The sequence below is a fragment of the Dasypus novemcinctus genome, chromosome 10, assembly GCF_030445035.2.
Source record: "Dasypus novemcinctus isolate mDasNov1 chromosome 10, mDasNov1.1.hap2, whole genome shotgun sequence".
Taxonomy (NCBI): Eukaryota; Metazoa; Chordata; class Mammalia; order Cingulata; family Dasypodidae; genus Dasypus; species Dasypus novemcinctus.
In genome coordinates this window covers 98892824-98915100 of record NC_080682.1, presented here as the reverse complement: position 1 = coordinate 98915100, position 22277 = coordinate 98892824, and the positions used below count along the sequence as shown (strand labels likewise).

The 22277-nt window shown below is 35.6% G+C and overlaps 2 pseudogenes; both read left to right on the top strand.

The window, feature by feature from the left end:
• The first annotated feature begins 4438 nt into the window (after positions 1 to 4438).
• On the top strand, positions 4439 to 5382 carry LOC105747427 (olfactory receptor 52D1-like; annotated as a pseudogene).
• Positions 5383 to 16823: 11441 nt separating this feature from the next.
• On the top strand, positions 16824 to 18011 carry LOC101437235 (elongation factor 1-gamma-like; annotated as a pseudogene).
• The last annotated feature ends 4266 nt before the right edge of the window (positions 18012 to 22277 follow it).

Genomic DNA, 22277 nt, shown 5'->3' with positions numbered 1-22277 from the left:
AATGCTATTACTTTTCTCTTTATATTTTATCTATTAAAATAAAAAGGCATTATTTAAATTATCTTCCCTTGTTCCATATATGTATGATATTTTTAAAAAACAACACTTTGGAACAAAAACATTCATATTGAGAGGTAAGATCCAGAGAGAATTAGGAAACTTTTCACCCACCTCTTCCATAACATATGGAACATACCATAAGGACACCACAGAGGGGCACGAATGATGATTCAAGTTAGCTAGCAAAATAATCTCAGAGAAGCTGATGGCTGAGAAGGCTTCATTTCCAACCAAAAGTCTCTGAGGTGTTTTTAGCATGAAGAACAAAGGGACAAAGGCACTAACTTCAGGGACTGGGTAGCTTAGCAGTTCTAGATGCAGAGATGGTTATGGATGAAGATTCCAAACAGTCAAAATAATTCCTTAATATTTACAAGACATACCATTGGTAATTTCTTGCTGTGTATATTTTCTGACCAATACTATCATAACTACATTAATTTTTTAGCTTATTGTATAATATACAGGATGCATAGGAATACATGGAATACCCTGGAATTGTTAAAAATTCAAACCAAGGTTGAGTTGAAATTACATTCTATCTACATTATTCTCTAACCATCATCCAACAAAGAGTCCTTCTGCATTGGATGTGCATTATTTTAGATTGTTTTATGTTATGTGATTAAAAACAATGATTTGCATGTGTTTATATGGAATATATACATTTAATTTTACACATAATTAATAAAAATGAAAAAATTTATTTTACTCTTTCATATTTTTAACTTGGAGAGAGATATACTTTATATATTTAACTGATCCTGAGTACTCTATAATATAAATATGCGATGATTTTGTAACCATTCTGTAATTGGTATACATTTGATGCTTAATTTTTTTTTTGTCACAGGCAATTTTAAAATGAGCATCACTGTATATGCTTCCATCCATGTGTACATGTGATAAGTATTCTTTAGGGTGGTAAGTAGTTAAATTACTACACTAAAAATATTATTTTTAATAATGACTGCAACATGGTTTTCTTTTAAAAGAAAGCAATTTTGCCTAAGAGCTCCAGTTTACCCAAACCATCACTAACACTCATCACCAATGTCAATATTCCGTTGGTTGAAAATACAGTGTATAATTTATTTCATTTTAGTATTAATTCTCAATTTCATGTTTTAAAGGGAAATAGTTATATATTTGATTGTAACTTTAGATTTACTTCTCCACAGTTTTTTTCTCACCACTTAATCCATGTTTCTTCTTTTGGAGAACATGTTTAAGTTGCCTAGAACATAATAAAATATGTTTTCTAAAGGAAAAAAATAAGTGGAAAGCACAAAGGTGATAGAATATAAGACATTAAGTATTATGGTGGAAATAAAAATATAGACAAAAGAATGGAAGTATTTCTTTTATGACAAAATATGTGTAAAAATGCATTAGCCCAATAAGTATATACATAAGCATGGTGTCGGCTTATTGAGCTGCGTAAGCACTAGGTATTTTCTGGGAATGTGAATTTTCCATGTGAGGCAAGAGTTTATCTTTGAAAGTAAGTCAATTGGAGCAGATTTAATTACAAAGAGAAAGGGTTAGATTTGGAATGACACCTATAGGAAATTTACAGTTAGGCATAAATTCATTAGCATGCATAACCAAACCAATTCTCATGGTATTTTCTAATGTTTCCTAAGGAATAATCCTCTTTCTCACTTCTATAAGCACATGCAAATATACTGTCACATTGTTAGCACAGTTTTTTAAATCACAATTAAGAATTTGCACAGTACAACCTAAAGTACAGGAACACAGGGTTCAGAGTCTGGATAAAGAATGGGAAGTTAATGCTTGAATGGTAATTTGTAATTGGAGTGAAGGAAAGGTTTTGGTAATAGTGGTATTGCTAGCACAATATTGTGATTTAAGTTAATAGCAGTGAATTATATATTTGAATACGGTTAAGGAAAAATGTGTGTTTTAATTAGTTTACTAGAATAAAAGCAAGAAAAACGTAAGGTTGTATAATACAGTAAACTGTAAAGTAAACTTTGGACTATAGTTAATAGGACAGTTACAATAATATTCTTTCATCCACTATAAATAAAATGCCACATTAAAGCAAGGTGTAATGATAGGTGGGATATATAGGACCACCATATTGTCTGCATGCTTTTTCTGTAAACTTACAGCTTCTCTCATACGATATGTATATACACTTTTAAAAAGGTGGGGGAAAACGACCAACTGGAAAAAAATATGTTTTGGGAGCACTGAAATGAGACTGTCTATACACAGGTCTATAAGCATACCTACCTCTTAAATCAGCTATTTAATTTTATTCACATTAAACTATTCTCATGATAAGGGAATAGTTCAGGCCTCTCTCTTAAGCCAGCTATTTAAATTTATTCACATTAAACTATTCTCATGATAAGTGGAAATAAAATTTAAAGTTGTTAGGACATGAAGGGATCTCAGAAAAGCAAATGACTAATGACCATTTAAGATATTGCTATTGAATAATAAAATAATATTTCAGTATTATGGATTTCAAAAATTCTTTTCCTGTTTCAATTTATATGATGTTTTATAAATTATACTCTCTCGATTTCCCAAAGCTTTCTTGTCAAGCATATTCAGGCTTATCCATACCAATGAGAGATTATCCCTCTGTAGGGACCTTAAGATTAAAGAACCTTATTGTGCAGAATTAATTTAGGCATGAAACTTCAAAGCCATCTTAAGATACAAAGGAGAGTTTCATAAGTATAACCAAATTTGATGTCTTAACTGCACTGTACACTGATTTAAAGGACACTTTTGCTATCACAAAGACTCCAAAAGGCATAAAGATCTATAATAGTGGGTAAGGTAAAGGGAATATCAGGAAAACTGCTATTTAGGGTTCCAATAGGAAAAAATAAACAAAAAATAAACCTGAATATAGAAGGAACACTTTTTTCTTACTAAGTACTTTAAACCCATAACTTATACATTCTTTAACTTTGAGCTGAAGAATTCTTCAAGGAATATTTGTGGATTTTCTGATAGTTAACTATTTTTTTAACACTTAGATTTATTTTATTTTCTACTTTATTTTCTTTTAAATGTTACATTCAAAAAATATGAGAGCTCCGTATATCCCCACCTCCCCTACCCCACTCCTCCCTCATCAACAACCTCTTCCATCATCGTGACACATTCACTGCACCTGGTGAATACATTTTGGAGCACTGTTGCACCACATGGACAGTGGTCCAAATTATAGTCTACACTCTCCCCCATTGCACTCAGGGGGCCATGGCAGGACACACAATGTCCAGCATCTGTCCCTGCAGCACCACCCAGGATAACTCCAAATCCTGAAAATACACCCACACCACTTCTTTTCTTCCCTCTCCCTACCATCAACAGCTACTGTGGCCACTTTCTCCATATCACTATTACAAATTCTTCCCTTAATAATTGCAATAGTTCTCCAGCAGAACACCAGTAAGTCCACTCTAATCCATACTCTATTCCTCCATCCTGTGGACCCTGGGATGGTTAAGTCCTGTCCCCCTCTGCATCAAGAGGGGGCTTAGATTCCACATAGATGAGGGATGAAATTTTCCTGCTTGCAGTTGCAGGCACTCCTGGCTCCCTGGTGTGGTGGTTGATCTTTTTCACCTCCCTAATAGCTGGTCAGAGTAAGTCTAATAAACCAGAGGGTAGGAGTTGCAAGTCTGCTGCAGCTCAGGGCCTGGCTGTCACCTGGACTGTCCAGAGATTCAGGTATCCTGAGTATACACCTGAACTCCAGAGTCATCTGCCGTGACCAAAGAACCTGTGGGTCTCTGTAGCCCTCAGGAGAACCAGTACCTGGGTTTCTAACTACTTTGACTGTCTCTGGTACCCTACTGAGGTGTGCTTAAGCATTACCCCTCTGATGACTGCCTGACTCTTTTTTGGATTGATAGTTAACTACTGATTTACTACTTAGATATTTGCTGTTGTTTACCATCTGGAGATCAATTGATAGCAAATTTTAAATGCAGATAAGTGAAAAAAATGTCCATGCTAAAATATTGCCAAAATTACTTAATTATTTCTCTTTATGGTAAAAGAGATTCAAACAGTTAAGCAGCTAAGAGCATCTAAATAATGAGAGTAAAATACTTATTACACTTCCCATTAAAGAGGCAATCTATGTATTTATTTCGGTGGTGCCATTTAAGAGACAATTTGACTCTGAAATAATAACTTGCACTCTGTCAGATGAAATTTCCATCTAAATGTTTACAGGTATTGTTAATATCCAATTATCTACTATTCCCTGCCTTTCAGCTTTCTTAAATGATCAGAGATTGAAAAAATGTAAAAATTGATATGATGTTGCTTTTGCAGAAAATTCCTGAAGAGAAATCTAAACAATCTAACATATGTTATGTCAGCTTACAATGAAATGAATATTCAACCTTCACTTTCATTGGCATCCCTGGGTTGGAGGCTGCCCACGTCTGGACCTCCATCCCCTTTTGTGTGGTCTACTTTCTGGTCCTTGTAGGAAACTGTTCCCTTCTGTTTATCATCAAGACAGACCCCAGTCTCCATGAGCCAATGTACCTTTTCCTTTGCAGGCTGTCTGTGGCAGACCTTATTGTAATCACTACAGCTATGCCAAAACTTGTCAGCCTCTTCTGGTTCTATGATGGAAAGATTTGTGTTGAAGCCTGCCTCACTTAATTTTTCCTCATTCACTTTTGCTCCAACATGGAGTCTGGCTTCTTCCTAGCCATGGCTTTTGACTGTTATGTAGCCATTTCTAACCCATTAAGACATTCAGCTCTTCAGACACTCACAGTAATTAGAGGAATGGGTCTAGCCATCACACTCCAGGGTACTGCACTTCTCAGTTACTCAACCTTCTTACTACATTGGCTTCCCTATTGAAGGACCAATATTATTTCCCACACATGCTGTGAGTTCATGGCACTAAACAAGATTGCTTAAGCAGAGACAAGAATCTGCAGAGCCTACAGGCTAATAGTTGCTGTCCTTACTGGTGGAGTAGACTTCATATTGATCATTTGTTCCCATGTCTTCATTCTCCATACTCTCTTCCACCTGCCATCCAAGGATGCTCGACTCAAAATCTTGGGCACTTGTAGCTCCCATGTCTCTATCAGCTTAGTTTCCTTTACTCCAGCTTTCTTCTCTTTTCTCACCCACAGGTTTGGGCACAATGTGGCACCCCATGTTTGCATATTTGTGGCCAATATCCATGTTCTGGTCCCACCCATGGTGAACACTATTATCTATGGGGCGAGGAGCAAAACTATATGGGATAGGTTCCTTAAAATTTTTAGTTTTCCAAAGCATCTGAATTAAACACTCTTTGTTAGTGTGCAATAAAACTTGAAAATTGTATTTATCTAGATTTTGGGGTTTCTTTACCTAGTAACCTCTTTAATGGATAGATGGTTTGGATGTTTCTATCTTAAGTAAATTTTCCAAACAAAGCATATCATTTATATTGTCTATTATCTAAGTTCAGCAGAAACATTTCCCTTATAAAAGTTGGGTTACTCTTAAAGTGAGGATCTCATTAGACTACTAAAAATAATTATTTGAACATGACTATCACATAGTGTACTGAAAAATTCCAATTCTCATAAATGTCAAAATATGTCATTGCCTAAAATATAAGCCTGAATTATCCTAGTTGGAGACAAAAGCTATAGAAGAGCAAGAAGCTATGAGAAAATCTAATTTCCACTGTCTTTTCCTGGACTACTTTGAGAACACTCTGACTGACTTCCAAAGAAGTTTTGCTTATTCTTTGTATTTATTTTACATTACTGATCACCCTTTTTAAGTAATCCTACTTTAATATCTACCTTTTTTTTTAATATGACATGGAGGCTGTTTAATTTTTCCTTATTTATCTTTCAAGATCCAATGAACATGCCCCACATAGTTTTTTAAACTGATGATTAAAATCTATATTCTAGGCTCTTGAACTTTATATCATTTAGATCCCTTGTTTGTTCCATATTAAAGCATATTCAGACTCTGCTTATCTAATAATTCCTATGACATTTGAGTGTCTTTCGTTCATTGACTGGTTATCAACCTTGCTTAGTGCCTTAGAAAACAAAGACATTGCTGAGACTTCTATCATATCTACCCCTATAATTCATAATGGAGGCCAGAAGGTACACAGAATTTAGTGGTCCATCAGGCCATATGATTTCAATGTACTTCATCAGATCTGTTCAATTCAAATCAACATTTTAGTTCAATATACAGTAACAGGTTATGTGCAAAGATTGATTATAAGCAAAGGAAAGTTCCTTTTTTCATGGATCTCTAGATTTAATGGCTAATAGTTACACAGATTAGGGATATAATTTAATACAATAATTATTATGAAAAATGTTATTTCTAGTAATTTTGGTATATAAAATGTTTTCCTGAATATCCTTTATCAATTCAAATAAAAATCAGTTAGTTTATGGCTACATATTTGATGGACCAAGAAATAGGAACATAGTGCAATCTTGCTGAAAGTAAATGTGATTCTATGTATACCACATTTGTGTCATTAATATATGTGCCTCACTCTTCAAAGAAACTGGAAATGCTAGAAAGCAGAATTTTCTGAGGCAATTTGGTATTGTGCGGATTTCTTATTGTTTATACTCCCGTTAACAGTGAAGTCACATCACAACCACCAGGATCCTATATTTTAAGTGAGACAAGAGGGAGGATTCACAAAGAGGTGATGTGTAAGTAATGATCTTACTTTATAGATTTACTCCTTATTTGCTGTATTGTGCCTCTTTATTTTTTTCTTTGCTTCCTTACTAAGTATTCTATGAGATGCCAAACTACTCTAAAAAGGAACAAGAAGCATTAAACAGATAAATTGTATTAGAATATATTTCTGGGTATGAAAATATATGTATACATATGTATAAGTGAGTGTGTGTGTGCATGGGCTTGTGCAGCCTGGTTTTAGGACAAATCATTTAAGCAATTCTACAAAGGAGAATTTTATTTCAGATACAAATAGGAGATTACAAACCTGAGTTAAGATAATTAATTATAGGCAAGCAAATTACTATGTTGAGAGAAATGAAGAGGGACTCCAAATAAGCAAGAAGAATGTGAGCTGGGTTTCCTCTGTGCAAGGAATGGTATTTGAGATGAGGGAGATAAGGTAGAATCTAATATTCAGATTTCTTCTGTACAATCTATGTTCAGCTAACTTAACCAGCCATAGTACATGGGGAATGTCACAAAATTTAGGAACAGGCACTGGAATGCAGCCATACCATGCTGTTCATTATTCATGTGATCTTGGTTAAATTATTTCCTTTATCAATGTAAGATTCCTTACCAATGAAATGAGGCTGAAATGTCTACATTGAATGGTTATTTCAAAGCATGTCTGACTCAAGATAAATCAAAAGAAAATGTGGTTTACTATTACAACCTGTACAATATGATATATTAAAGAGATATAATGATCTTTTTACATGTTCATATTATATTTGCTACAGCTGATGTACAGATAGTGAAACAAAGCTATCAAATATGGTTTCATTTTAGTTTACATTATGATTTTTATTTTAGACTGTACAATTTTCTAAATTTTTAGTTACTTTATATTTTACATTATGGTTTACATTTTAGCCTATAGACTTTTATACATTTTTGGTGTAATTTAACATGTCCTATATTCATCATTGCATTATCTGGTGGAACACTTCCATTGCTCCCCAGTTACCCTGCTCCATCTATCCTATACGTCTCTACCCTTCCCCTCAGGGCCCACAGTGACAAACAGTCTTCACTACTTGAAGGAATAGAGTCATAGATACTTGCAACAATGCTGAGGGCTTGACATACCAGACTGCCCTAACCCATTGGGAGCCTCCAATTCTCTCTAGAGACACAATTCCCTCTGTTTGAGAGCATTAGGCCTCCCCAGTATGTGGGTACACCCTTATGCTCATTGTATGGGTCTCCATCCAATGATATAAGACACTATAACAAAATGAACACTCACATATTCCCTAGAAGCCTGCCCCTGTGCCAGATGCCTCCTCTTAAGCACCTTAAAAGATAATCCTTCCTTGTTATATTTTCTAAAAAGGTTTCTCAACATCATAGCTTCAACCACATACCTGACAATCTGCCATGTTTAACTGTTCCCCCCAGTCCACCCTGCAATTCCTTGGGCCATCTGACCCATCCTCCCAATCTTAGTCCCCCTCAAACTTCCAAAGTCCCACCCAAACGTATCCCTATGCCCCCATCTTATCCCTTCCCTGTACAAATACTTACCTCCAGCTTATCATAGATTTCATACATGTAGGCGTCAGCTCACAATCTTCCCCTCTGCCCCCTCCCCCCACACTACCTTTTAGTCTATTATCTGAGACAGCTTGGTTTGCTTACTTCATATCAGAGAGGTCATGTAATATTTTCCTTCAATGCTCAGCTTGCTTCACTCAATATAAGGTCCTAAAGATTCATCCATGTTATCTCATGTGTTTGTACTGTATTCCTTATTATAGCTGAGTAGCATTCCATTCTATGTATATACCACATTTACTTATCCATCCATTTGTTGATGACCATTTGGATTGATTCCACCTTTTGCTGGGGAAGGATATATGGGAATCCCCTATATTGTATATGTGAATTACTGTCATCTGAAACATTTTTAAAGACAAAATTAAAAATCAGAAAAAAAATAGAAGAAAGGATGTAGACACTGAATAAGAAATGAAAGAAATTGCCTTGCCACTGTACATACAGGGCAATACCTTTTATGGTGATGAAAGGCAAAATGTCAATAACAAAGTTTTAAAATATTTTTCATTTTTTAATACCCCAATTTATTTTTATTTTAGTTTTTCTAAATTAAAATGTATTCTATTTCTAACCTTTAAACCTACCACTACTATTTCATTTTCCTATTAATTGAATTTGGCAATATATTAGGTTTCATTTTTTAAGAAGTTTTGGACCACAGAGGGGTTCAACTATGGCAGGGGTAATGCTGGTGTAGGGTGTTATTATTGGGGGGGGCGGGGCGCATGGTTGGGAAGGAGTTCTCCAGGGCATGTATATAGGGCACATAAAAATGTTATGTGTATTGGGTATTTTCATAGTAGTTACAGGTACAAATGACAACTGAAGGAGTGCTGAGTTCCTAGTCAGGGGAGCTCTGTCACATTGCCCAATAAAACAGCACAATCCCACAAGTGCAATGGCAAAGGCCAATGAAGAAGGAAGGTACAAATTTTCCTCAGATGACTGCATTATTGTATCCGTAAGTTTTGGTATGCTGTGTTTCAATTTTCATTCATCTCATAATATTTCGTAATTTCCTTTAGATTTCTTCTTTGATGAAATTTTTAGCGATTTTAATTTATACATATTCATGAAATTCCCAATTTTTCTACTCTTCTTTGTTTGTAGCTTTAATCTTTTGGCAGAACACTTTGAATATTTTATTCATTTGCACTGATAGAAACTTGTTTTGTGGCCAAACATATAGTTTCTTCTAGACAGTATTCCATGTGCACGTAAGTAAAATGTGCACCGTGCACTTTTGAGTGGAGTGTCCTCAATGTCTGTCATATCTATTTGGCATGATGTGTGTTTTATATTCACTACTTGCGTAGTGATCTTTCATTGTTTTTTCTATCCATTATTGAAATTGAGATATTGAAATCTCTGAATATTATTATACAATTGTGTGCTTCTCTCTTCAGATTTGCCAACATTTGTTTTATATATTTTGGGGCTCTGTTGTTTTTCCACATATGTTTAGAATTGTTGTACATTCTTGGTAGATTGACCCTTTTATCAAAATTTAATGACTTAATGTGACTTATAGCAATTTTTGACTTAAATTCTGTTATGTCTGCTATTAGTACAGCCACAATTCTCTTTGGTTAATATTTGCATGGATTATCTACTCCATACTTTTCCTTTAAACTTATTTGCCTTAGATCTAAATTGAGTTTCTTGTCAATAGCATAGACTTAGACCATTTTTTAAAAAATCCATTCTGTCAGTCTCTGTACATTAATTGTGAGTTTAATCCATTAATAGCATATGTAATCCTTGATAAAGTAGAATTGATAAGGACTTACCTGCCACTTTATTTTTCTTTATGTTTTGTATATGTTTTCTCAGTTTCTCCAATATTGACTTTTTTGATTTTTAGTTTATCATTTAATTACCTCTTCTTTTCTATTTATGCCCATCTTCTATTAAAATTAACATCATAAATTGATGTCAATTTTGCTTTAATAAAATTCAAAATTCTGTTTTTACACAGCTTTGTCCCTTTTATTCTATTATCAAAAATTACATATTTATAAGTCTATTAACATAGACTTATAATTATGGTTTTATTCATTTATAGTTTTAATCAAATGAAGAAAAATGAGGAGCTACAAATCAAACATGCAATGATATTGGTTTGAATATTTCCCTATGGATTTCCCTTTAACTGGACTTCTTTATTTCTTTGCATGGCTTCAAGTTATTATCTATTGTCCTTTTCTTTCAGCCTGTAATATTGATTCCCTTTAGCATTTCTAGTAGGGCAGGTCTACTAGAGGCAATATCTCATCTGTGCTTTTTCTGGGGATGTTTTATTTCATTTTCTTATAGTTATTAGTAAAATCATAGATTTCTGCTTTCATCACCATAATCAATTTTAGAACATTTTCATTACTCCAAAAAGAAAAATTTTCTACCCATTAGCGTCACATTTTAATCACTATCATTCCCCTAACATACATCACTGGTAATGTATTTCCACCTCTATACATTTATTTATATTTACATTTTATATCAATGGAGTCATCATACAAAATGTAGAACTTTGTTTCAGTTGTCTTTCACTTAGTAAAATGTGGGGATTTTTTTGACAATTGATGAATATTGATATATTGTCTTACAGTACAGTCTGGCAATAGATAGTTTGCTTTGGATGTATATTTTCAAGATACCACTCTATTATTAATGCATTGTAATAGTAACATACATTTGTTCTCATTTATGAAAAAATAGTCCTATATTTGTAATTTTGACCGCACTCATTTTCCAAGACAGGGATCACTATATTTTACAATTCCATATTTCATTCTCTAGTTTTCCTCCTAGGAACATACATGATTCAGTATTTCCCCTTTCAACCACAATCACAGTTACAATTCAGTGATGCTAATTATACCCACTATAATGATATCATCACTCTTACCTGCTTCAAAACATTTACAAACTTACCTTATTACAAATTCTGAACAATTTAAGCCTCAGCTATACATTCTGTACTCTCATTCTCTCTTCAAGTAATTTATATGCTAGATATTAACTTTCTGAGTTTGCTCATTAAGTTTAGTTCTTATTAGTGAGCTCATACAATATATGTCCTTTTGTATCTGATATATTTCACCCAAAATAATGTCTTCAAGATTCACCCCTGTTGTCACATCCATCAAAAATTCATTTCTTCTTACAGCAAAATAATATTACATCGCATGTATATGACACATGTAATTCATCCATTCACCAGTTGACGGAACCTTGGGTTGTTTCCTTCTTTTGGAAATTGTAAATAATGCCTCTATGAACACCAGTGTGCAGAAGTTAGTTTGTGAATGTGCTTTCAAATCTTCTGAGTATTTACGTAGTACTGGAATATCGGGATTATATAACAGTTCTATATTTAGCTTCCTAAGGAAATTCCAGCCTTCTGCAGTGATGCACCATTTTAGATTCCCATGAACAGAGAACAAGCATTACTATTTCTCCACATCCTCTCCAAAGCTTGTAGTTTATTTTTAAAAAATAGTGATGATTCTAGTAAGGGTAAAATGATATCTTATTGTAGTATTGATTTCCATTTCCCTAATAGCTAGTGATAGTGAATATCTTTTCAGGTGCTGTTTTTTGTTTTTTGTTTTTCTTTTTTTGTCTTTATTTTTTTAATATTACTCTCAAAAAATATGAGTTCCCCATGTAGCCCCCACCCTCTCACCCCACTCCTCCCTCCATAACAACAATCTCCTCCGTCATCTTGAGACATTCATTGCATTTGGTGAATACATCTCTGAGAACTGCTGCACCTCATGGTCAATGGTCCACATCATAGCCCACACTCTCCCACATTCCACCCAGTGGGCCATGAGAGGACATACAATGTCCGGTAACTGTCCCAGCAGCGCCTCCCAGGACAACTCCAAGTCCTGAAAATGCCCCCACATCTCATCTCTTCTTCCCATTCCCTACACCCAGCAGCCACCATGGCCACTTTCTCCACACCAATGCCACATTTTCTTCGATTACTAATCACAGTAGTTCATGAATAGATTATCGGTAAATCCACTCTAATCCATACTCTATTCTTCCATCCTGTGGACCTTGGAATGGTTGTGTCCACTCCACATCTGTAACAAGAGGGGGCTTAGATTCCACATGGATGCTGGATGCAATCCTCCTGCTTTCAGTTGTAGGCACACTTGGCTCCCTGGTGTGGTGGTTGACCTTCTTCAATTCCATGTTAGCTGAGTGGGGTAAGTCCAATAAACCAGTGTGTAGGAGCTGAAGTCTATTGAGGCTCAGGGCCTGGCTATCACATGCTCAGTCCAGAGATTCAGGTCTTCTGGGTATATATTAAACCCCAGCACCAACTACAGTTCCTGTAAAAGTAACAGGAGTGGCTTGTGAACAAAAATCACATCTGAGTCCAGCTCCATCACACAGAAATACAAACTCCAAAGTAGGGCCAACTGACATGGCACTGAACTCCATCTGCCATGACCATAGAACCTGTGGGTCTCTGTAGCCTCAGAAGAACCAGTTCCCGGGGTTGTATCTACTTTATCTGTCCCTGGGACTTTGCTGAGGTGTGCATAAGGGCAACCCCTCTGATAACCTCCCGGCTCTTTTTGGAGACTCATAGCCATATAAACTCATTTGTCCTTTCCATTTCCCCCTTAATTCAGGTCAAAAAGCATTTTTAACTCCTGGTATTATATGTAGACTGAGATATTCTGCTGGTCCGAGTTGACCCTTTTATTCAAGGTCATTTTCTAGTTACATCATCAGCTGGTACTTGGTAGTAATCCCTTAATTAAACTTTATTAATACTTCAAAAAGTAAAATAACAGCTTAACATATTTATGGAAGCATTATTTTAAAATATTCTATCCAGGCACATTTATCTTATTTAATACTAAAAACACATTCAATTGTTTTTCAGTGTTCAGAAAGATAAATAAATGATCACAGCTTATTTAAATGGCATGACCATGGGCTCCTTGTTATTGAAGAATATGATCACCCTATGGGCCATAGGGTACACTTGATATATTTTGTCCATACACCCCCTATTATTAACACTATGTGTTAGTATTGTACATTTGATATGTTCATTAGAGAACACTCTCAGTACTGTATTTCACAATCTATCTCCACCACATGTTTCACTGTGTTATACATTCCCATGCCTTTTATAATATATCCAAAGTGTACACTCAGTGATTCTCACTGTCATCACGGAGTTGTTGATTTTGCTGCAGTAAAACTTTGAATGTTTTCCTTAGTCCAAAATTCATGTGTATTTATCCATTTTTATTTCTTCTTTGGAAAAACGCCTGTTCAATGATTTTGTCAGTTTTTAAATTGAGTGGTTTGTGTTTTTATCATTGAATTGTAGGATGTCTTTATATATCCTGGACATTAAACACTTATCAGATAAGCATATTCCAAAAAATTTCTCCCATTGAGTAGGTTGTCTTTTCAACTTCTTAACAAAGTCCTTTGAAATATATAAATATTCAATTTTTAAGAGCTCCCATGTATCTATTTTTTCTTTTCTTGATCATGATTTGGGTGTAAGTTTTAAGAAACCACCTCCTACTATAATGTATTGAAGATGCTTCTCTAAAATTCATTTGGGTTTTTCTTTTTAGGATTCTGACTCTTATATTTAGGTCTTTGATCCATTTTGAGTTAACTTTTGCACAAGGTTTTAGGTACGGGTCCTATTTCATTCTCTTGGATATGAATAACTAGTTCTACACATTTTTGCCATCTGTTTATCTTCCTTTGTGAAGTGTCTATTCAGCATATTTCCCAGTTTATAATTGGATTGGTGATTTATTAATTGTTTGGTTTTAAGAATTTTGCATACTTTGAATAAAAGTTCCTCAAACAGAGATGTGTTTGTTCTGGATTGGGCTTTGGCTTGAGGGTATGTTGAGGTGGTTTAATCTTCTATCTAGACCACTAAACTTTTCTTCACATCAACAATAAAGATTTTTCACTTTCTTATCATTTCTAAACTAGCACTTCTAATTTCCTCAAGAATTTTCCTTTGCATTCATAACTTGGCTAATTGTTTGGCTCAAGGGGCCTAACTTTTGGCCAATCTTGACTTTTGACATACCTTTCTAACCAACAGTAATAATTTCTAACTTTTGATTTAAAGTGAAAGACATGTGATTCTTCTTTCACTTTAAAACTTAGAGGCCATTGTAGGGATAGTAATTAATATAAGCTCAATATCTTTGTGTTTCAGGGTCTAAAGAGGCCTGAGTATAGGTAGAGAGATAGAGAAATGGTGTGTTAGTGGAACAGTCAGAACACACACAACATTCATCAGTTAAGCTCACTGCCTTGTATAGGCATGGTTCATGACACCCCAAAACAATTAAAATAATAACATTAAAGTCACTGATCCCAAACACAATAACATACATAATAATAATTTATAAGTTTGAAATGCTGTTAGAATTATCAAAATGTAATATAAAGGCACAAATGGAGTACATACTGTTGGAAAAATGATGCCACTAGATGTTAGAGGCAGGATTGACATGAAACTTGTAAAAATGCAATATAAATGAATACAATAAATAGAAGCACAATAAAATGAGCATGTTCACTATATTCAATATTTCAGAGTTTCTGTTCACTAGTGCTACATGTAATGGTCTTGGAAGAAATCCATTCTCTGTACATGAAGTAGAGCAATGAACTCTGGACCTATTTTTCCCCTAAAAGTGATTGATTGAGAGATACTTTGAAATGTTTGTGATCTAATCCATTTATCAAACCTGGAAAGGAGACCGAGAAGGGTGATGAGAGCTTCTTTCATGGCTACTCAAAGCAAAGATTCTTAGCCTGCCCAGAAAATATAGTCCCTCATCTAACTGCCTCCGTAGTGCTGAGAAAGCAGGTCACATTGGAACTGGTATGTGCCCCTTCATGTTTTCTGGCCCTCTTTTGACTGGGAATGACTGATTTGGAAAAATCACCTCTTGTGAACCCTTCCTCCCAGAATTTACCCACCAGGTAAAAACAGGTATAGAAAACAAAAGTATGAGAAAGAATACAAGAAAACTCTCCGGGACAATTCTTATTGGCTTTATAATCCAGGGATTGCAAGGATGTCTCATGGAAAATGGATTGGACAATCAAAATCTTATAAACAGGGTAACTACAAAACAAATAACAAGGAAAACAAGGGCAAGAATCAAGATCAGAAAGATAAGGAATACCCTGCACACTGCATTCACTTTGTGCAGACTATCCTGAGAGGAAGGCAAAAGCTTAAGAAAATTTTTGTCTTATCACCAGTATGTTAGGAAATAAAAAAAAGACAACTTTGGGAATAAATCCCAGAGTTAACAGCTTAAAATATTAAAATGTCAGTGTGCAAAGAAGCATACAATACAAAGAAAGAAGCTGGGAATACAGCCCATTCATAAAAAGAGAATAAGATTCCAGAATGTGGACATACTAAACAAAGCCTCTAAGAAATATTAACATTGTTCAAGGAGATGAAGGAAATATAGAGAAAGAACTAAAAGATATCGGGAAAACAATGAATGAATAATATGAGAATCTCAGTGAAGAGCAGAATATTTTTAAAAGATCCAAGCAGAATTATTGGAGTTGAAACTTCCAATAACCGAAATGAAAAATTACCAGCAGGTTTTCTTTTTTTTTTTAAGATTTATTTTTTTATTTATATCTCTCCCCTTCCCTCCCCCCCCGCCCCCGCCCCCGCCCCCGCCCCCGCCCCAGTTGTCTGTTCTCTGTGTCCATTTGCTGTGTATTCTTTTGTCTGCTTCTGTTGTTCTCAACGGCATGGGAATCTTGTGTCTCTTTTTTTGTTGTTGTTGCGTCATCTTGCTGTGTCAGCTCTCCGTGTGTGTGGCGCCATTCCTGGGCAGGCTGAACTTTCTTTCACGCTGGGCGGCTCTCCATACGGGCCACACTCCTTGTACGTGGGGCTCCCCTATGCAGGGGCACCCCTGTGTGGCATGACACTCCTTGTGCACATCAGCACTGTGCGTGGGCCAGCTCCACATGGGTCAAGGAGGCCTGGGGTTTGAACTGCCGACCTCCCATGTGGTAGACGGAAGCCCTAACCACTGGGCCAAGTCCACTTTCCTACCATCAGGTTTTCAAGAGCATACTGGAGCTGGCAGAAGAAAGAACCAAGGGCAACATACTTAAAATTAGTCAGGCTGAGGTACAGAAAGAAACAAAATTAAAAAATTGAAAACAGTGTGAGATATCTTAAAGATGCCATCAAGCAAACCAATGTATACATTTTGGGAGTCCAAGAGGAGAAGAAAGAGAAAAGGGCTGACATAATATTCAGAGTCATAATGACACAGCATTTCCGAAAATGAGGAAAAAAAAAAAAAAAAGTGAAAATGAATATCCAAAAAGCCCACAGAACACCAAACAGGAAAAACATGAAGTAAAATAACAGTCATATGTTGACTAGGCCATTGGATGCAAAGGAGAGGAAATATTTCCAGAGTGCAGGATTTGAGAGTGCTGATGGGTTCTGTGTGCATGAGAGCACTGCCATTGCCTACTATGTGAGCAATGAGGATCCTCAGGGAAGTACTCTAATGGCCGCAGCCCAGGCGCTGCTGTGGTTGAGCTTTACTGACAGCGAAATAGGGCCCCAAGCCAGTACCTGGGTGTTCCCAACCTTGTGCACCAAGCACCACAACATGCAGACCACAGACAACACAAAGGGGAAGTGAGGTGATTCTGGGATGGCCAGAAGCTCACTTGAAGACGAGGACTTACCTGGTTGATAAATGTGAGACACTGGCTGACATCACAGTTGTCTGTACCTTGTGTTGGCTCTATAAACAGCTCCTTGAACCTGCTTTTTACTAGGACTTCCCCAATACCGATGGCTGGTTCCTCACTTGCATTAAGCAGCCCCAGTTCTGAGATGTGTTTGGGAGAGATTGAACTCTGTGAGGCCCACCAAGTTTGATGCTAAGAAACTTGCATAGACCCAGCGTTAAAAGGACACCTCATGAAAATAGTGGCAAGGCCCATGGAAGGAGAAGCGGAAGTATCAGGGTGAGCAGAAAGAGGAGAAAAAGATAGCTACCCTGCTTCTGAGGAGAAGATGGATGAATGTGAGCAAGTGCTGACTACCAAGTCAAATGTCAAAGATCCCTTTATTCCCATACCCAAGAGTATCTCTGTGTTAAATGAATCAAAGCACAAGAATTCCAAATAGGACGCACTTTCTGTGGCACTGCTCTATTTTTGGAGAGCACATTGATAAGGATGGCTGGAGCCTGTGGTATTCTGAGTAGCACTTCCCAGAAGACCTCATGCAGACTCCATGATCTACCACTTCATCACTGGAATATTCCAATGATTGGAAAACTCTAAGGAAGAATGCCGTTAAGAGTGTCATCTTCTTGGGAACCAACAATAGCAGCTCCATTCCTGGAGAATCGGCCTTCCAAGCCCAGGAACTTGCTTTTCCTCCAAGTCCAGATTGGCAGGTAGATTATGAATCATACACATAAAAAAAGCTGGATCCTGGCAATGAAGAGAAAAAGTCACTTGTCCACGAGTACTTTTCCTGAGAGGGGGCCTTCTATCATGTGGGCAAAGCATTCAATCAGGGCAAGATCTTCAAGTGAACTTCACTTGCCATTACCTATCTGCCTGCACTTGACCTTCAGGAAGATGAGAGTCATTAAAGAAAACTTAACAATGAATGAAAAGAAGACAGTACTTCGAAAAACTTAAGGTGTTTAAAGAAAACAACTGCCAGCCAAGAATTTTATATCCAATTTTATATCCAATTTTTCTCCTTCAAAAACTTAGGGAAATTAAGACATTCACAGGTGAACAAAATCTGAAGGAGTTCTTCACCACTAGAACTGCCCTACCTCTAGAACTGCCCTACAAGCAAGACTAAACCGACTTCTTCAGATTGAAAGGAAAGAACACTAGACAGTGGTTCAATGTGGCAATAAGAAATATGATATGCTGTAGAAGTAACCATTCAGTTAATGATAAATGTCAATATTATTGCAGTATATTTCTTGGTATATAACTCAACTTCTTACTTCCTACAAGTGCTAAAATGTGAATGCATTCCATCCTGATGGAGAAATCCTTTGTATAATTTCAATCTCTAAAAATTTCTGCATCCTGTCTTGTGACATGTATTTTAGGAGACCAGGTTACATGCAGAAATATTAGTTATTGTTACATTTTCTGGGTAAATTGTTTATGTTATTGATAAATAATAACTTTCTTCATCTCTTATGACAGTTTTTTATTTAAAATATATTCTGTCCAATATTAGTATCACAACTAGTAGCAGTTTTTGAGATTATTTTATGAATTCCAAAAAAGAAATGATTATGTTTTTAAACTAATCTGTCAGAGCAGATGTGGCTCAAGCAGTTGAGTGTCTTCTTCCCACATAGGGGATCCTGTGTTTGGTTCTCAGTGCCTGCTAAAAACAAACAAATAACAGCAAGCAAACAAAAAAATAAAAAATAAAAACCAGCTCAGGGGAGTTGATATGGCTCTGTGATTGAGCACTGGCTTCCTTCATATGAGGTCCTGGGTCCAATCACTGGCCCAGAACCTCATAAAAAAAAAAAAAAACTAATTTGTAATTTGTCCCTTTGGGTGTGCTACCCTTTGATAGCATTAAATTCAGTTCAGAGTCTTTTGATCAGAATACTTTGATAATATCAATTAGGGATTTTGATAGGACTATGTCAGTGAGACACATGACAGGTGGGTCTCTGTCCTCTAGCAGGGTCTGATATAAATAAAGACAAAGAGAGAAACAGACAAAGACACAGATAAAGGAAGCTGCCATTTGAGAGAAAGGACAACAGTGTCACCAACAGCTGAACTACAAGGAAAGAATCCCCTGAGAGGCTCAAAGAGCTGAGACCCAGGGAACGATTTGCCATATGCCTGATAGATTTTTGCTGAATTTTGGAAGAAAAGGTAGCTGCAGAGCCTGAGAGAGAAAGCCTGATAAGAGACAAGTCATATACCAGGTTTACCTACAGTGGCAGAAAGGTGGAGACCTCAGCAGAGATTTGTGGCCATCTTGCTTCAAAACATGGCAGCTGTCTTTGGTAAGGAAGCACATCTTAACGTACCTTGAGTTGTGCTTTTCACAGCTTTGGAACTGGTAGTTTTTTTCCCAAATAAATCCACCTTATAGAAACCAATGCATTTGTGGTACTTTGCATCATCTGTCCTTTGGCAATGAACACTGAAATTGGTACTAGGAGAGTGAGGCCATGCTGCTTGGAATTACCAAAAATCCTGAAATGGTTTTATAAATGGGTGAGGGGTATATTTTTTTGGAGGAATTGTGAGATGCTTTAAAGATAAGGCCTAGATTTATTTGGTAGGAATATGGGCCCTAAGATACTTCTGGTGAGGAATTAGAAGGAAGAGATGAAGTAAACTAAAACACTACTCCATTTCATTATTGGTTACACTTTGTTTGGAATATTTTTTCCAACCTTTCACATTCAGTCTGATTATGTCCTTTTATCTAAATGGAACTCTTGTAGACAGCATAAAAATGGCTCGTATTTTTTTTTAATCCCTTCTGCCAGTCTATGTATTTTCATTATGGGATACAGGCCATTAGCATTCACTGGTATTACTGCAAAGGCATTACTACTTTTGTCCATTTTATCATTTGGCTTTTCATTCTCTTACCTTACTATTAGCTGTCTTTTCACCCATTTAGTTAACCTTATCTTTACTAATAATCTTTATTTCTACACTCTTCTCCAAGTCTTTTGCCCTTTTATTTTCCTTTCAGGCTGTAGCTCTCCCTTTAGTATCTCTCGTAAATCCAGACCTTTGGTCAAAAATGCTCTGTTTTTGTTTATCTCTGAAGATATTAAAATAACCCTAATTTTTAAAAAATTTGAAGACTCATTTTTTAGATACTTTCAACCATCATCCAATTTATACTTTGCCTGGCAAAGTTGCAATAGAAAATAATCTTTAAGCAAATCAATTTTTGATACATATTAATAAATTATTCAAATCATCCAAAGTGCACAATCAATGATATATGGTATAATCATATAGTTTGCATTCATCACTTCAATCATTACTAGAACATTTTCATTATTCCTATAAAAATAAACAAAAATGGACAAACAAACCAAAATGGAAATTCCTCATCTCTCAATTTATATTTCACATACCGTCCATAGCTGCTTTTTCAGGTTATTCTTGTATAATTATTTGTTTATTAAACAGTTTTGTTGAAATATATTCACATATCATATGAATTGTTCAAAGGGTATAATCAGTGACTTTAAGTAAAATCATGTTATACATTTATCATCTCAAAAATTTTAGAACAGTCTCATTATTCCAGAACGATAGATTCCATACTCATTTGCATTCCTTCCTCAGCCCTAACATAACCACTAATTTAATTTCACCTTTATAAATTGATTAATACTTACATTTTATATAAATGGATTAATACAATATGTAGTGTTCTGTGTCTGGTCTCTTACAATTAATACAATGGTGGTTTATTTCCCCTGATAGTAACGTTTTGTAATATTAAGCTACACTTTTCAGCTTCAAAGACAAATGGTCTTTTATATGCAATTTTACCATATTTATATTTCATATAATATATTTATATTTCACATAATATGTTAGTTCATAATAGGTCAATCATACAGTATTTGTCCTTTCGTGTCTGGCTTGCTTCACTCAACATAACGTCCTCCAGGTTCATCCATTTTGTCATATGCTTAATGACTTCATTTTTCTTACCAATACATAACATTCCATCATGTGTATACTCCACAATTTGCTTATCCATTCATCAATTGATGGGCATTTGAGTTGTTTCCAACTTATGGCTATTGTGAATAATGCTGCTATGAATATTGGTGAGCAGATATTTATTCATGTCACTGCTTTCAGTTCTTCTGGGTATATACCTAACAATGGTATTGCTGGGTAGCTTGGTAATTCTATATTCAACTTCCTTAGGAACTGCCAAATAGTCCTCCACATTGGCTGTACCATTCTATATTCCCACCAAGAGTGAATATGCATTTCTATCTCAATACATCTTCTCCAACATTTAGAGTTTTCTGAAATTTTAATAGCAGCCAGTCTAATAGGTGTGAAATGACATTATATCTCATTGTGGTTCTGATTTGCATTTCCTTAATCACTAGTGATGCTGAACATTTTTTTTCATGTTTTTCTTTGCCATTTGTATTTACTCTTTGGACAGTTGTCTTTTCAAGTCTTTTCCCCATTTATTAACTGGACACTTTGCTTTTCGTTGTTGAGGTGTATGATTTCCTTATATATCATGGGTATTATACCCTTATCAGGTGTGTGATTGCCAAATATTTTCTTCCATTGAGTCAGCTGTCTTTTCACACTTTTGACAAAGTTCTTTGAGGTGCAAAAGTGTTTAATTTTGAGGCAGTCCCAAATATCTATTTACCCCTTTGTTGCTCCTGATTTGGGTGTAAGGTTTAAGAAACTACAATCTACCACATGATCTTGAAGATGTTTTCCTACATTTTCTTGTCAGAGTTTTCTGGTGGTTGTTTTTATATTTAGGTCCTTGAATCCATTTTGATATAACTCTGTATAAGGTGTGAGATAGGGATCTTCTTTCTTTCTTTTGGGTATGCCTATCCAGTTCTCCCAGTAACATTGGTTGAATAGACTGTTCTAGCCCATTTTGGTGGGCTTAACAGCATTGTCAAAAATCACTTGACTTTAGATGTGTGGGTCAATTTCTGAGTTCTTTATTGAGTTCCATTTTTCAATCTGTCTGTCCTTATGCCAGTACCATGCTGTTTTTGTTTGTTTGTTTGTTTTCCACTATAGCTAAGTAATATGCTTTAAAGTCAGGA